We start from the raw sequence: 15,704 nt of genomic DNA, 5'->3' as shown, positions 1-15,704 counted from the left end.
GATTTTTAGGTTCATTTTTTTCAATTTCTGTCAGCTGAGGAGTGGGAGGTGGTATGGCCTAACCAGATCTGGGCGTTGATTAGCAGGACCTAAAAGTTGATTTTTAACTTCATTTTTTCAATCTGTTAGCTGAGAAGTGAGAGGGGGCGTGGCCTTACCAAATCGGGGAGTGTCCTTTTAAACAGCTCACTGTAATACAGCAGCACTGTTCTGTCTGAGTGTAAGCTCCCTCCCACCCCTGCACCTCCCACCCTTGTAAGTGCAAACTTATTCGGCCAAATAAATTGATTCTGATTGTCTGGTATGTCTTTGGTGTGTACGGTCCTACATGGATGCTTGACACTTCCCTGTCTGTCTGTGCCTTGGGTGAGAGGGCTCCAGGGTTCCCCAGAGGGGGAACAACAAATCAGTGAGCAGCTCTGCCTGGGGACACCATGTACCCTGTCTGCATGGGGGTCCAGGCAGTTTCTGGTGTGTTGGTATTCCTTCCTGTTGCTGCGGCAGGTAAGTGCTGGTTGTTCTGGGTTCTTACCTGCCGATCGAGTTGCTTTTCACTGTCTTCCCATTTTCTTATTATCTAGGCTGGTGGGAGACTCCTGTTCATTCATATCTTGGAGGAACAGGTTGTCTCTAGTTCCTGACATTATTTCCAGGGTTTATCAGGGCGACTCATCCGAGGTTCCGGTGTATGAGCCTCCCTACCATCTAGGTCCACTCATATAGATAGGAGTCAGGACTAGGTTGTGGGTGGCATTAGAAGGTGCCCTGCTCCCTTTCCCCGGTGTCCAGACCTAGTTTCTATCCCATTTACCTTTGGTGTTCGGTGTGGAATTCCCCACCGTGACAGTAACACAGTGTCACAGTGAATCGCACTGTGATACAGATACAGGGAGTACACAAATTCACAGAATACAGTTCACACACTATAAAAGGCCGCAGCCAGCACACACCACCCAAGCAACCAGCATACACGTAAACATACCGCAGCCAGTATGCAAAAGCAGGCAGCCAGCCTGCACGGTAACACAGTATCACAGTGAACTGCACTGTGATACCTCGTTCATAGCACTGGCTGCACGTTCCAACAACAAAAAATATAAATAAAATATGTCATCTCTTTTTCCTGGTTCGACTGATTTTTGTTTTAGACTGATTTTGGGGGTGTGGTTTAGTTGGCGTTTATTTATTTTTTTAGACAGATTTATGTAAGTGCGCCTTTTTCTGTTGGAATTAGTCACAAATTTGGTCTAATTTCACCAATGATGTGAGGTGATGCTACAATTTTATTAAAATGGTTGCAATGGCGGGTACATATACAAATATAAAACATGTATATATGGTGGTGACTTTTTATATCTAATGTGACTTTTTATCTAATATAGAACTTTTTTAATTTTGCACCTAATTTGTAAGCCAATCTAATTGCACATGATCTATCTGCTCCCTGGTGAATACAAAGAAGCATCGCCCAATTCATGATCCGCTGTCCAACTCTATAAATACTATGCTAAATACTGACAGGCTAATCCACTATGCCGGGCTTGATAAATAACCCTCTGAGTTTAAGAATACAGGTGCATTTCAATAAATTAGAATATCATCGAAAGTAAATTTATTTCTGTAATTCAATTCAAAAAGTCACTATATAATATAGATTCATTACACACAGAGTGATCTATTTCAAGTGTTTATTTGTTTTAATGTGTTAATTATTATGGCTTATAAATTGTGCTGCAGATTTTTCTTAAAGAGAATCTGTCACCACTCCAAAAAAGTGACATATGTATGTATTCTACTTGGACTGCTTCCCTGAGCAAGGTATACTTTCACTGATGAATATGCAAAATTCCCCCCCCCCCTACTGTTTTTTAGTGATGTCCCCTGAGATTTCTGGCATCACACAGCAGTGTGACTTCTCTACTTTGCTAGGGGAGGTTTTTCCCCGCTGTGATGATCTCCATCACACACTCGCTGCAGAGAGGATTCTTTGTCTAAATGAGACACTGTTCCGTTGAAAGCTATGGCACATTATGGGCTTGAGAGAAGTCATGAGATCATGCTGCATCAGGAGGCTATGTGACGGAGAACATCAAAGCGGGGAGGGGGGGCAGCAGGCCCCTCTGCATTATTAGTATATATAATATATACTGGCCCACTGTGTATTATTAGTATATTTAATAGCCCCTCTGTAATATTAGTATATATAATAGCCCCTCAGTATTATTAGTATATATAATAGTCCCCTGTGTATTATTAGTATATTTAATGGCCCCATATTGATAGGATAGCATCTTGCAGTTGATGGAGATTTGAGGGATGCACATCCAGGGCACAAAGCTCCCGTCCCACCACATCCCAAAGATGCTCTATTGGGTTGAGATCTGGTGACTGTGGGGGCCATTTTAGTACAGTGAACTCATTGTCATGTTCAAGAAACCAAATTTGAAATGATTTGAGCTTTGTGACATGGTGCATTATCCTGCTGGAAGTAGCCACCAGAGGATGGGTACATGGTGGTCATGAAGAGATGGACATGGTCAGAAACAATGCTCAGGTAGCCCGTGGCATTTAAACGATGGCCAATTGGCACTAAGGGGCCTAAAGTGTGCCCAGAAAACATCCCCCACACCATTACACCACCACCACCAGCCTGCACAGTGGTAACAAGGCATGATGGATACATGTTCTCATTCTGTTTTACGCCAAATTCGGACTCTACCATTTGAAGGTCTCAACAGAAATCGAGACTCATCAGACCAGGCAACATTTTTACAGTCTTCAACAGTCCGATTTTGGTGAGCTTGTGCAAATTGTAGCCTTTTTTTTCCCCCTATTTGTAGTGGAGATGAGTGGTACCCGGTGGGGTCTTCTGCTGTTGTAGCCCATCCGCCTCAAGGTTGTGCGTGTTGTGGCTTCACAAATGCTTTGCTGCATACCTTGGTTGTAACAAGTGGTTATTTCAGTCAAAGTTGCTCTTCTATCAACTTGAATCAGTCGGCCCATTCTCCTCTGACCTCTAGCACCAACAAGGCATTTTCACCAACAGGACTGCCGCATACTGGATGTTTTTCCCTTTTCACACCATTCTTTGTAAACCCTAGAAATGGTTGTGCGTGAAAATCCCAGTAACTGAGCAGATTGTGAAATACTCAGACCGGCCCGTCTGGCACCAACAACCATGCCACGCTCAAAATTGCTGTGAAACTCTGTAAAGACGAGACCCAGCTGAAAGAAGGTATCATGGTGGTCTTATCTCCTGTGATGTAGACCTTCCTCAACGTCTTCATTTGGAGATGTCACTGGATGGATGAGGTATGTGGTGCTGTATTCTACTATATATAATAATGTCCATCCACATATCTGTTTCATGGTAGGGTTGGGGGGTGGATTAAGAATATGGCCCACCCTGCCGCATCCTGGCCCCAGACTTCAGTTCACACTGTACGTTTTCTGAATTCTGGGGCCTCACATCCATCCAGGGGTGTATCTATCACAAGGCAAACAAGGCATTTGCCTAGGGCGTCACTTGCCAATGGGGCGGCAAAATGCCTTGTTTGCTTAGTGATAGTTACACAATATGCTAAATATTTTTTTTGCCCCTTGTTCGATCCGATCCTTCACTATGCGAGCGGCATCGCCGGCGCCGCATAGTGAAGGAGTTGAAAGACTTACTTCCTCCTACTGACTTCCTCCCGACCTCCCCTGCCTTTTGCGTCCGCACTTTGCCGTTGTGACATCACACGGAGGTGGAGTCACAGGCCGGCAACGCTAGGGTGAGCCTTATCTCCTCCAAGTGCAGAACGGATCCTGCACACGGTCACCGTGAAAACTGAGGCCAGGCCCCGGCCACCAATGCACTGATCCCTGAGCCTGCTGTCTTCAAAAACTGTAAGTACTTAAATTACAGTAATTCACAAAACATGTTTCATGGGGTAAGGGGGTTGGGACCCGTTGGGTGGTTAGAGGGGGGAGAATTAGGGAGGGGTTAATACTGTACTATCGCTAGCTCTAACAGGAAAGGGTGGAGCCTAAAGAGGAAGGGATGGGGTTTACAGAGGAAGGGGTTTGGCCTTGACAGGAAGGGGTGGGTCAAATTTATATTAGGGGGGTGCCCGAGTTTAGTCTTGCCTAGGGCAGCACAAAACCAAGATACACCACTGCATCCATCTACTACATTATCTGTACTCAGAGTTATCACTGTGTTATCTGTAGTGTTACATAGGTCTGCAGATGACATCTACTACATTATCTGTAAAAAGGGGTGTGTCCACAGGCTGGGGGGGTGGGGGGGGCGCAATACATTTCTTGCCCCGGGTGCTGGAAACCCACGCTACACCACTGCATCAAAGTGGTGAGAAACCTCCCCGAGCAATGATGAGAAGTGACTAGCTACACCTCCAGTTCAGATTGACATGTGTGGTGCCACAGATAGTTAGACTACTTTTGCACTGGCGTTTTGGCTTTCCGTTTGTTAGATCCGTTCAGGGCTCTCACAAGCGGTCCAAAGCGGATCAGTTTTGCCCTAATGCATTCTGAATACAAAAGGGATCCGCTCAGAATGCATAAGTTTGCCTCTGTTTTGTCTCCATTCCTCTTTGGAAGCGGACACCAGCGTTTTGGTGTCCGTCTGAAGACACTGAGCCAAACGGATCCGTTCTGACACACAATGTAAGTCAATGGGGATGGATCTGTTTTCACTGACACAATAGAAAACAGATCCGTCCTCCATTGACTTTCAATGATGTTCAAGACGTCTTGACTATAAAGATAATAAAAACTGATCCATTCTGAAAGGATTCAGAAGGTTGTATTATCTGAACAGATCTGTCTCTGCAGATCCATGACGGATCCGCACCAAACGTGAGTGTGAAAGTAGCGTTAGTGTGTGTGTATGTGTGTGTGTATATATATATATATACAGGACAAATGACGAGGCAGCACTTCCAGCTTTGAGTGATAGGGTGAAGACCCCAAAATAAACTTTAATCCCACAGCAACGTTTCGGCCTGCTCAATGAGGCCTTTATCAAGCTATCTACATAGCTTGATAAAGGCCTCATTGAGCAGGCCGAAACGTTGCTGTGGGATTAAAGTTTATTTTGGGGTCTTCACCCTATCACTCAAAGCTGGAAGTGCTGCCTCGTCATTTGTCCTGTATATATCTTGGAGGAAGGGCCGGCCTCTGTGAGGACTTGCACCCAGTGCACAACGTCTGACTGTGCTGCTGCATTTTTTGCAATTTTATATATATATATATATATAACACACACACACACACTTTTTTATTTATTTATTTATTTATTACAGATAGTTAGTGAGAGATAGCCAGTGTAGGTTAGATAGTGTAGCTGATAGGTTCTGCTGTCCATACATACATGCTACATACATAGTGCTGTGATGTCACAAGTTCACAACAATACTTAGTGCACCAATCACTAGTAAATAGTCAGACCTGTTAAAATGTGAAGTTGCACGTATTGCGCCAAAATATTCGTATCATTAGTTCCGATTTCACAATCGCAAATTGGATCAGTCTATCTGTATATAAAAGCTATTATAATGTTCTGCCGCGCCAAACATTTTTTTTCAGTCTCAGGAAACTTCTAGCAGCTTGAAAAATGAAAAAAGCAGCACACATTAAGAGCAGGTGCAAATCCTTTCAGGGGCCTGTGACCAAGGTCCCAAATGCATATATAGAAGAAAAAAGGCAGCACTCCAAGAATGGTGATAAAAAGGTGGATGGTTTTTTAGCCCATCTAGCAGCAACGTTTCAGCTCTCTCTATGGAGCCTTTGTCCAGCTTGAAAAATGTAGCTATAGTGACCCACGTCTGTATTTCGCACGCATTGCGTGAATATTACATTGCAGATTTTTTGCGATCAAGAAAATAATCTCGAATTTGCAAATATATATGGAAAATATCCTACCAAATATTCGTGAAATATCACTAATTTGAATATTGCCCCTGCCGCTCATCACTAATGAGCAGGTAAAGGGGCTATCCGAGATAATTAAAAAGCCCCGCAGTTGGCCAAAATTATAAATGTTATGCTCCTTTCTCCAGCATCGTTTTCTTCGCTGCTGGTCCAGTCCTCCTGATGCTGCATGTTCACAAACAGCAGCAGTGATATGCTGGTATACATTGGCTGCAACGGTCATTGTTGTACACCTGCACTTGACCGACACTGACGTGCACATTGATGGGCAGGTGTATGGCATGTGACCGCTGCAGTCAGTTCCCGTCTTCAGCAGCAGACCGCTGAGGACAATGACTGACTTTAGAATCACACGCTGTATACTGCCTTCTCACCGCTGCAGCTTGTACATTTGAAGTTGCAGGAGGTCCAGACTGGTGAACTGGAGAACAACTCTGGAGAAAGAGGCATAGAGTATAACATGATATTTTACAACCCCATTTTCCATATCGTATGATGGCCACAAGAAGATTGACCCCAACCTCTGTAGGTGCAGGAGCAGAGAAAGGTTAAAACACTCCCCATCCCCCCCCCCCCTTCACCATACACCAATGTTTCCTGTCCCTACAGAGGCCAGGGCAGAGAAAGGTCTCCCTGTTGGTCAGAGAGATGAAGAAAGAAGATGAGCGATTATTTGTTTGTGTGGATCTCCCAGTAAGGATTAGTGTGCTGTGGCACTTATCTTTAAACCACAGGAACATGCGGTGATTCCCTACTCGCCGGGCGGTCTTGTACCAACGCTGGGCAGGGGAGAGATGAGCGATTATGTCTTTGGGCCAGTCTTAGACAAAATCCTGGAAAAGTCTTCAGATAAAAAAGGAAGGGATTTCCAGAGGATAGACCTTATAGGAGGAAAATTCCCTTTTGTTTCAGGGCCAAGAGAGATCCTACAAAGGGAAAGGGAAGTCAGGCCACTGGAGTTACCCCAAAGAAGGTAAAGGGAAAGGGTTTCTCCTTAACCCCCAGAGTAAACCCAGCGATAAACAATGAAGCCAGAGTGGTGGGGGAGACTGAAGAAATTTCTATCTGCCTGGGAAAAGATAACATCAAATCCCTGGGTCCAGGTAGTAGTCAGAGCAGGCTATAAGATTGAATTTTCTTCAGTTCCCCCCCCCCCCCCCCCCAAGGAGATTTTTTTTTTATATCAAATCTGGGGCAAGGGAAAGCTCAGAGCAGCATTTGGCAAAATATCAAAGATCTCATAGATCTAGTAGTTGTAATTCAGGTCCCAGTCTCAGAACAGGGCCAGCGCTTTATTCCAGTCTCTCGTAAAAAAGAAGGAAGGGTCATTCCAGATGATTATAAATTTGGAGATTCCTTAACAAGTATATTGCCTACAGAAAATTCAGGATGAAATTCCTGGGATCCCTAATTCCCCTAATAAAAAAAGAATGCATGGATGTGTACTGTGGACTTAAAGACGCGTATTATCACATCCCAAGATTCGCCATAAAACACTGGCACGGCAACACTTGTCATTTTTAATTTACAGCACTTCCGTTTGATATTTCCTCGGCTCCCAGAATACTCACCAGACTGGTGATCAAGATGGTTGCATTCTTGAGACAGAGCTGAATCTGATCCCCTATCTAGACAACTTCCTACTAGTGGGAGATACGGTAGACCAATTACTAACAGATCTAGACACCTTTTTATCCACTCTAAAAGCTGGATTGTCAATCCTCAGAAATCCTGTCTACAACCATCGACCAGAGTTTGGTTCCTGGGAGTCATCCTGGACTCGCAGTCACAGACCACCTTCCTGCCCACAGACAAGATTCAGTCTTTGAGGGAGAAAATCAAGACCTTCCAGAGGAAGAGGATCTGCTCTGTGAGAGCAGCTATGAGTTTGCTGGGAACATTGACAGCCTGTATCCCATGAGTAATGTGGAGTCAGCTGCATTCCCGTCCCATGCAGTCCTGGATTCTGAACATCTGGGACAAACAGAGGTCGCTAGATTGCAAGGTTCACATTCCAGGTTACGTAAACACATCCTTTTTTTTTTTTTTTTTTTTTTTTTATCAAAAATCATTTTTATAGATTTTTTAAATCAATAAAATACACATTTGTACATAATGATCAAAATCCTGTCAGCCATTTACATGGACAGAAATCTGATGCGTTGACATTACAGAGTAATACAAAGTTTGTTAAATAACAAATTTAACTTTAACCCAACTCCCCCCCCCCCTCCCTAGAGTTTGACTTGGAGCGAGATGATTACGCCACCTTATTCCTACTGTATTTTATTAAACATTTCACAAAGGATGTCATATCCACCTAAGATAACAATAAGTTGAACACTAGATCTTCATTAAAATGTAGCTTAAACTAAGATAGGCGTCCCACAATTGTCCTCCCAAACAATCCCTAGTCAGTGCCAACGAAGCTAAGCTTCCAGATTTAATCCAGCCCTGCCATATTGACCAAAATTTGTTTGGGCATTTTATTTTGACATATACCCCTCTTTCAAGACGTAGAATCGTATTCATCCTAGTTATGTATTCCTGTTTGCTAGGAGGCCTATTTCTTATCCAATGCTTAGTGATTTAAGACCCTTGCCTGGAACAACATTCTGTGAATACATAAGGATAGTTTATCATTTAATCCTATGGAGTCAAGTATACCCAGCACACAGATTCTGGGATCATTGGGCAAACGTATCTGAGTTGTGAACGGACTGAGTTCTCGTATCTCTTCCCAGTATTTTCCCAACTCTCTGCAGTTCCATACCATATGAAGCAGAGTCGCTTCCTGTTGCACCACATCTAGGGCATGTGGAGTCCGTTCACACACCTATTTTGAATAGAAGTTTGGGGGTTCTATACACTCTGTGTAGCAGGTACAGCTGGGATAGTCTCTGAGATTCAGTCAATGTAAGACTAGGAGTTAAAGCCAGAATGTCATTCCATTGGTCTGGACATATTGTTCCAACATCTTCCTCCCATTTCCCTTTTACCATCAGGGAGGTTGAGGGGGTACTAGCGTCAAGAATATATTTATAAAGTTGGGATATCAGGCCTTTGGTAACCCTAGCTTCCAGTAATTGTTTAACCACAGGAGGAGAGGCGGCAATTACTATGTTTCTTGGAAATTGGGTTTGGTATGCATGTCTTAATTGAAGAAATTAGAAGAATGCCGTTTTGGGTAGGCCAAACTCTTCCTGGTGTTGGGTAAAAGATTTAAATATTCCATGCGATTGAATTTGGTCCAAAAAGAGTATGCCCCTTTTCTCCCACGGGGAAAAGCCTTCCAGCCTGAATATCTCTGGCAGTTGGGGGTTTCGCCATATTGGCATACGTAAAGACATCCTTAAACTGGTGGAAGGTGAACAGCAATCTCTCACAGAGAGTGGCCTGGAGGAAGTCTTCGTATGTCCAGATCAAGACAGATGCCAGCCAGTCGGGCTGGGGTGCTAACATTGGGGACTCCTATTACCAGGGTTCCTGGGCCCTTTCGGTAAGCAGCCAATCCTCAAACTTCAGGGAGTTGAGTGCTGTGAGGGAAGCTTTAAAGGTGGCGGAAGAGACTCTTCAGGATCACCACCTGAGGATTGTGTCAGACAATACAACGATGGTGGCTTACCTCTCACATCAGTGAGGAACAAAATCAAAGATGCTTTTAAGCGTTTCAAACAAGATATTCTACTGGGCGGAAAGGAACGGGAGGTCTTTCTCGGCGACTTATCTCAAAAGGGACTCTCAATCAGGAAGCAGACTACCTCAGCCGTCACACATTGGACCAAACAGAATGGTCCCTAGATCCGGAAGTCTTCAGGATGATACAGATAGGGGAAACCAGACAGACTTGTTTGCATCAAAAGACAACAAAAAAAGTGAACAGATTCTGTTCCCTGGATCCCAGGGGCAATCCTTGGAGGATAGACGCATTTGCCATGACATGGGATTGGAACCTATGTTATGCATTTACTTCGATACCAATTATTCCAAGAGTAACTAAGAAAATCCTACAAGAGAATTTGACTGTCATCATGGTAACCCCCTTCTGGCCAAAGAGGAGTTGGTTCTCCTCCCTCAAAATACTCTCACTCTCCAACCCATGGTCTCCCAAGACCTTCTACATCAAGGCCCCATTCTACATCCCCATCCAGAATTATTAAATCTAACAGCCTGGATCCTGAGGTCGAAATACTGAGACGTCAAGGACTTTCAGATAAGGTCATAGTTACTCTCAGGGCCAGTAGGAAGAAGGTGACATCGGCCATCTACCTAAAAAATCTGGAAGAGTTTCTGCTCTTGGTCAGGGGAATCTTCTCCTAACCTGGTTAGACCAAAGATTCAACAAATCTTAGATTTTCTTCAAGGTTTTCTGCAAGCAGCGTTTTGGTGTCCGCCTCCAGAGCGGAATGGAGACTGAACGGAGGCAAACTGAGAGCTCTGAAACGGATTTTACAAGCGGACCCAGAAACGCCACTGTGAAAGTAGCCTTAGCCTGTAAAATCAGAAAAAAATAATCGTTGGGCTGATCTGCACAGGGTATTATGTATTACATAAAAATGATATTGGCGTGTAGAATCTAAAAAAATTATATATAATCATTAGACTGGTCTGCTAAGGGCAATCAGGGGAAGGGAGAGAATGTAATAAGTCATAGTTTACAAACACTGTATAAATATCTATATAAGAGATATTAGTAAATTGCAATGCTACTAAAATATTAGTTTAAGGAAAAATAAATAAAACATTATTTGATTTTAAATAATAAAAAAAGTATATATGATAGGAATTCATTTTGTTTATATTTATTCATATTTTTACATTATTTAATCCTCATAATTTTTGTAATTTTATATATTTTTTATTTATTTTTGTATTATATTCCATCCTCATTATATCTTGGATGACTAAAAAATACCTAGGGAATTGTAGCTAGGTGATAGGGATGGTCAATATAAAAAAAAAACTACGGCTCGTAGGTAATGGCATGCAGTCATATATATAATATATATAACATGGATAGTGTGTACTGAAGGGGGGGGGGGTAAAAATAAAATTACACTAAAAGACGGTCTCATTTATTTCATTTAGTCCTTGTGACGCAAGGGTATCCAATTGGTACATCCAGTAGACTTCTCGTCTCTGGAGGATACTGAAATTATTGTATGGATTATCTGGTATATAATCTATTGTTGTAATCTTAATTGGATGTTTCTCTCTCTGATGTAGAGGCACAATGTCTAGAAAGACTGTTTTTGGTAATGCTTTTGAATGTTGCGTCTATGCTGGCTTAGCCTACAATGTAACTCTTGGGTTGTACGGCCTATATATTGAAGTCCGCAGCTACACTCGATAGGATAAATTACATAGCTTGATTGACATGTCAGGTGATACTTTATCGTAAAGGTAGTCCCATTTTTATTTGACGAAAAGTGTGTGCAATTGTTGGTTATAACCTTACAGCACCGGCTTTTTCCACATTTAAAGCTGCCTGTTTTAAAAGGTAAAAGTGAACCACCTGACCTAGCTTTTTTATGCTGTATCGGCTTACTCAGAGCAAGGAGATTCCTAATAGTCAGGGCTCGCCTATAAATCATTCTAGGCTTAGAGGGTAAAAATTTGGCTAGATAATAGCTGTCAACGGTAGAGTTTTGTCGAATGAGTTTGTATTGGCTATATGCAGGGCTTTTTTTCCTCAGAGAAAAGGTGGTGGAACTCACCCCTCCTCCCCTGGCCACGCCCCTACCCACCCCTAGGACCGCCCCCTAAAACCGCCCCTTTAGAGAACAGGGATGCAAGTAAAATTGGGGGGGGGGGGCTATAAAAGTCCAGCCCAGCAAAGAAACCCCCCAGATGGGGATGGCACTGTTAATGGGGGATCTGGGGATGGCACTGTTCTGGGGGATCTGGGGATGGCATCCACAGATCCCCCATCCTATAACAGTGCCATCCACAGACCCCCCCCCATCCTATAATCGTGCTATCCACAGACCCCCCCCCCTTAACAGTGCCATCCACAGACCCCCCCACCCCATAACAGTGCCATCCACAGACCCCCCCACCCCATAACAGTACCATCCACAGACCCCCCCCATTGCCGCTCCAGTACAGTTATAAAATGTGTAATGATTCATGCTGCCCCCTCTGTAGTATAACATTCAATATATCCTACTCACAGGGCTACTGTTATATCATAATGCAGGCCGGTCGGGCAGACCAGCGGCAGCGTGACTGACTGACGTCACGTGCCTGCGCCGCCTGCATTACGATATAACAGTAGCCCTGTGAGTAGGATATGCTGAATGTTATACTACAGAGGGGCATGAATCATTAATAATTGAATTACACATTTTATAACTAAGAGATGGCAGCTGCACGCTAATCATGCAGCTGCCAAGTGGGGGCAACCCAGAGGGAAGGCAGGGACAGTTCCCAGGTGTCCCTGCCTTCTAAATCGCTGCATATACAGTGCTCAGCGAGCACTGTGTATACAGATCAGGAAGCGCTATACTTTTCCTGGCCCGGCCCGGTGGTCATGTGACCGCCAGGAGAGGGCAGGAGCTGTCTGGTCTTCCACAGACCTCACTCAGCCCTGCACTGAGGCTGTACAGCGTTGTATTATGCTGTACGGCCTCTCTGGGAGGTGTATTTCCCCTGTAACTGGGGCTACCATGTCAGCCCCAGTTACAAGAGAAACCAATAGTGAAAAAATAAAAATCTAAGTTAAATGTCCCCCAGAGGTCTTGTATGACCTTATAGGGCACACAAAGTGCAAAAATAAATAGAAAGTATTTTATAAAACAATTACAATTAAATTAAAAAGGTTTCACATGTAAAAATAAAATCCCCAATGAAGTAATAAAAACAAACAAAAAAAAAACCACATAAAATAGACATATTTGGTATTACCGCGTCCGTGATGGTCGGCTCTATAAATATATCCCATGATCCACCCCATCCGATAAACACCATAAAAATAAAAACTGTCAATAAAAGCCATTTTTGCCACCTTACATCACAAAAGTGCAACACCAAGTGATCAAAATGGTACCGATAAAACAGTCACCTCATCCTGCAAAAAAGAGCCCCTACATAAATAAATCACAAAAAAAAAAAATATAGCTCTCAGAGCATGGAGACATTAAAACATAATTGTTTAAAAAATGCTATTATTGTGTTAAAGTGAAATAAAAAAAAAAGCATACATTTTAGGTATCGCCACGTCCGTAACAACCAGCTCTATAAAAATATCACATGATCTAACCCCTCATGTGAACACCGTAATAAAAATAAAATCCGTGCTAAAAAAGCAATTTTTTGTCCCCTAATATCACATAAAGTGCAACACCAAGCGATCAAAAAGGTGAGACCCTAACTAACACAATCGGTCAAAAAATAAAAATGCTATGGCTCTCAGACTAAAATCATATGTATCCCAAAATAGTACCAATAAAACTGGCACCTTATCCCCTAGTTTCCAAAATGGGGTCAATTTTAGGGAGTTTCTACTGTAAGGGTGCATCAGGGGGGCTTCAAATGGGACATGTCAACTAAAAACCAGTTCAGCAAAATCTGCCTTCCAAAAACCATATGGCGCTCCTTTTCTTCCGCACCCTGTTGTGTGCCCTTCCATCAGTTTACGACCACATGTGGGGTTTTTATGTAGACCGCAGAATCAGGGTAATAAATATTAAAGTTTTGTTTTGCTGTTAACCCTCGATGTGTTAAAGAAAAAAATAGATTAAAATGGAAAATCTGCCAAAAAAGTGAAATTTAGACATTTTATCTCCTTTTTCCTTTAAAGGGGACCTTTCATCAGAAAAAAGTGTGTGCAATTCTTATACTACTTTATCGGGCTGCTGTCACTGATGTCCGGAGACTTTTTTTTTTAAAAGGACCCCCGTTCGCCCGCTGTGCTCCCGTTTGTTTCATTGCCTCATATGCAAATGAGGCAACTTGGTTATAGTAGGCATTGACATTTTGGTTCTGCTGGGCGTGGTTATCTTCTCCCTGGCAGCGAGAGCATCCAATTGCAGCGCCCCGCTCTTAGCCAAGGAGAAGGAGCTCAAGTTCTCGCGCTCAGTCTGGATCTCTACAAGCTCAAGTTCTCATGATTCTCCCTGGCTAAGAGCGGGGTGCTGCGATTGGATGCGCTTGCTGCCAGGGAGAAGATAACCAAGCCCAGCAGAACTAAAATGTCAACTCCTACTATAGCCAAGTCGCCTCATTTGCATATGAGGCGACAAAACAAACGGGGAGCACAGCGGGCGAATGGGGAGGTCCTTTTGAAAAAAAAAATAAAAAAAGTGTACGGACATCAGTGGCAGCAGCCTGATAAGGTAGTATAAGAATTGTATACACTTTTCTGATGAAAGGTCCTCTTTAAGTCTTGTGGCACACCTAAACAAACAAAGTTAACAAAGGTTAACAAAGTTTGTAAAATCAGTTTTGCGTAACTTGAGGGGTGTAGTTTCAACAATGGGGTCATTTATGGGGGGGTTTACACTGTGTAAGCCCCACAAAGTGACTTCAGACCTGAACTGGTCCTTAAAGGGAACCTGTCACCGGGATTTTGTGTATAGAGCTGAGGACATGGGCTGCTAGATCGCCCCTAGCACATCCGCAATACCCAGTCCCCATAGCTCTGTGTGCTTTTATTGTGTAAAAAAAAACGATTTAATATATATGCAAATTAACCCGAGATGAGTCCTGTCCCTGACTCCTCTCATGTACAGGACTCATCTCAGGTTAATTTGCATGTGTATCAAATCGGTTTGTTTACACAATAAAAGCACACAGAGCTATGGGGACTGGGTATTGCGGATGTGCTAGATGCCATCAAAAATACTTGGGGCCTTTTCGGATCTCTGGCCGGATTAATGAAGTCACCTTCCGGCTGGACCTCCCACATTCCATCAGGGTGCACCCAGTCTTCCATTGCTCCCTTCTCAAACCGTTTGTAGAGAACACCTTCCCTGGCCGCCACCCCCCCCCCCCAACCACACCACCAGTAAGGGTACATTGTCTCAAAGATCCTTGACTCCAGACTCCACCGGGGCAAAATCCAATACTTGATTTCCTGGAAAGGCTATCCTCCAGAAGGCAACTCCTGGGAACCAGAGGAGAACATTCATGCTCCCAGACTTGTCAGGGAGTTCAATCTGAGTCACCCAGATAAGCCTTCCCCTGCGGTGCCCAGAGGTCACCTTGGAAGGGGGGGGGTGTACTGTCAGGACTCGAACCCGTGGCCAGTCATGTCCCAGGCTCTACCCACTAGGCTACCGTCTCTCCTTGGACTATTCTCTAGCTAACTTCTAACTACCTCTCTTGTCCTTGCCTTGACCTGCTGATTATTCCAATCTCTTGCACCTGCTACTTCCCTATAAAACCCAGCCCTTTGCTGGTTATTGTGCCTCCAAGCCTGTAGCAAGCTTCCTCTCTGCTCCTCCACCACTATTGCTGATTTACCATTGTTGCCAACCCGGACCGTTTGACCTTGCTGATTTGCCGCCTGCATTGACTCACTGCTTACCACCGACCACGCCTCCGTCTACTCCTGCTGTTACCTCGCTGCCATCTCTGCTGCCGACCCGGACTGATCAACCACGCTACCTGCCTCCTGCCTCTGTGGGCCTCTGCCACTGGACTCCATACTTCCAGCTCGGGTGTCCTCTGACTCAGGTGAGCCTCGATTGACACTACCACCCGTAACAGCGTGCTTATATCTCTGAGAGTCTGAGAAAGGGACACATACGACCCTCGAAGTCACCTGT

The sequence above is a fragment of the Bufo gargarizans genome, chromosome 4 (genome assembly GCF_014858855.1).
Source record: "Bufo gargarizans isolate SCDJY-AF-19 chromosome 4, ASM1485885v1, whole genome shotgun sequence".
Classification (NCBI taxonomy): domain Eukaryota; kingdom Metazoa; phylum Chordata; class Amphibia; order Anura; family Bufonidae; genus Bufo; species Bufo gargarizans.
Note: the sequence above shows the minus strand (reverse complement) of the source record.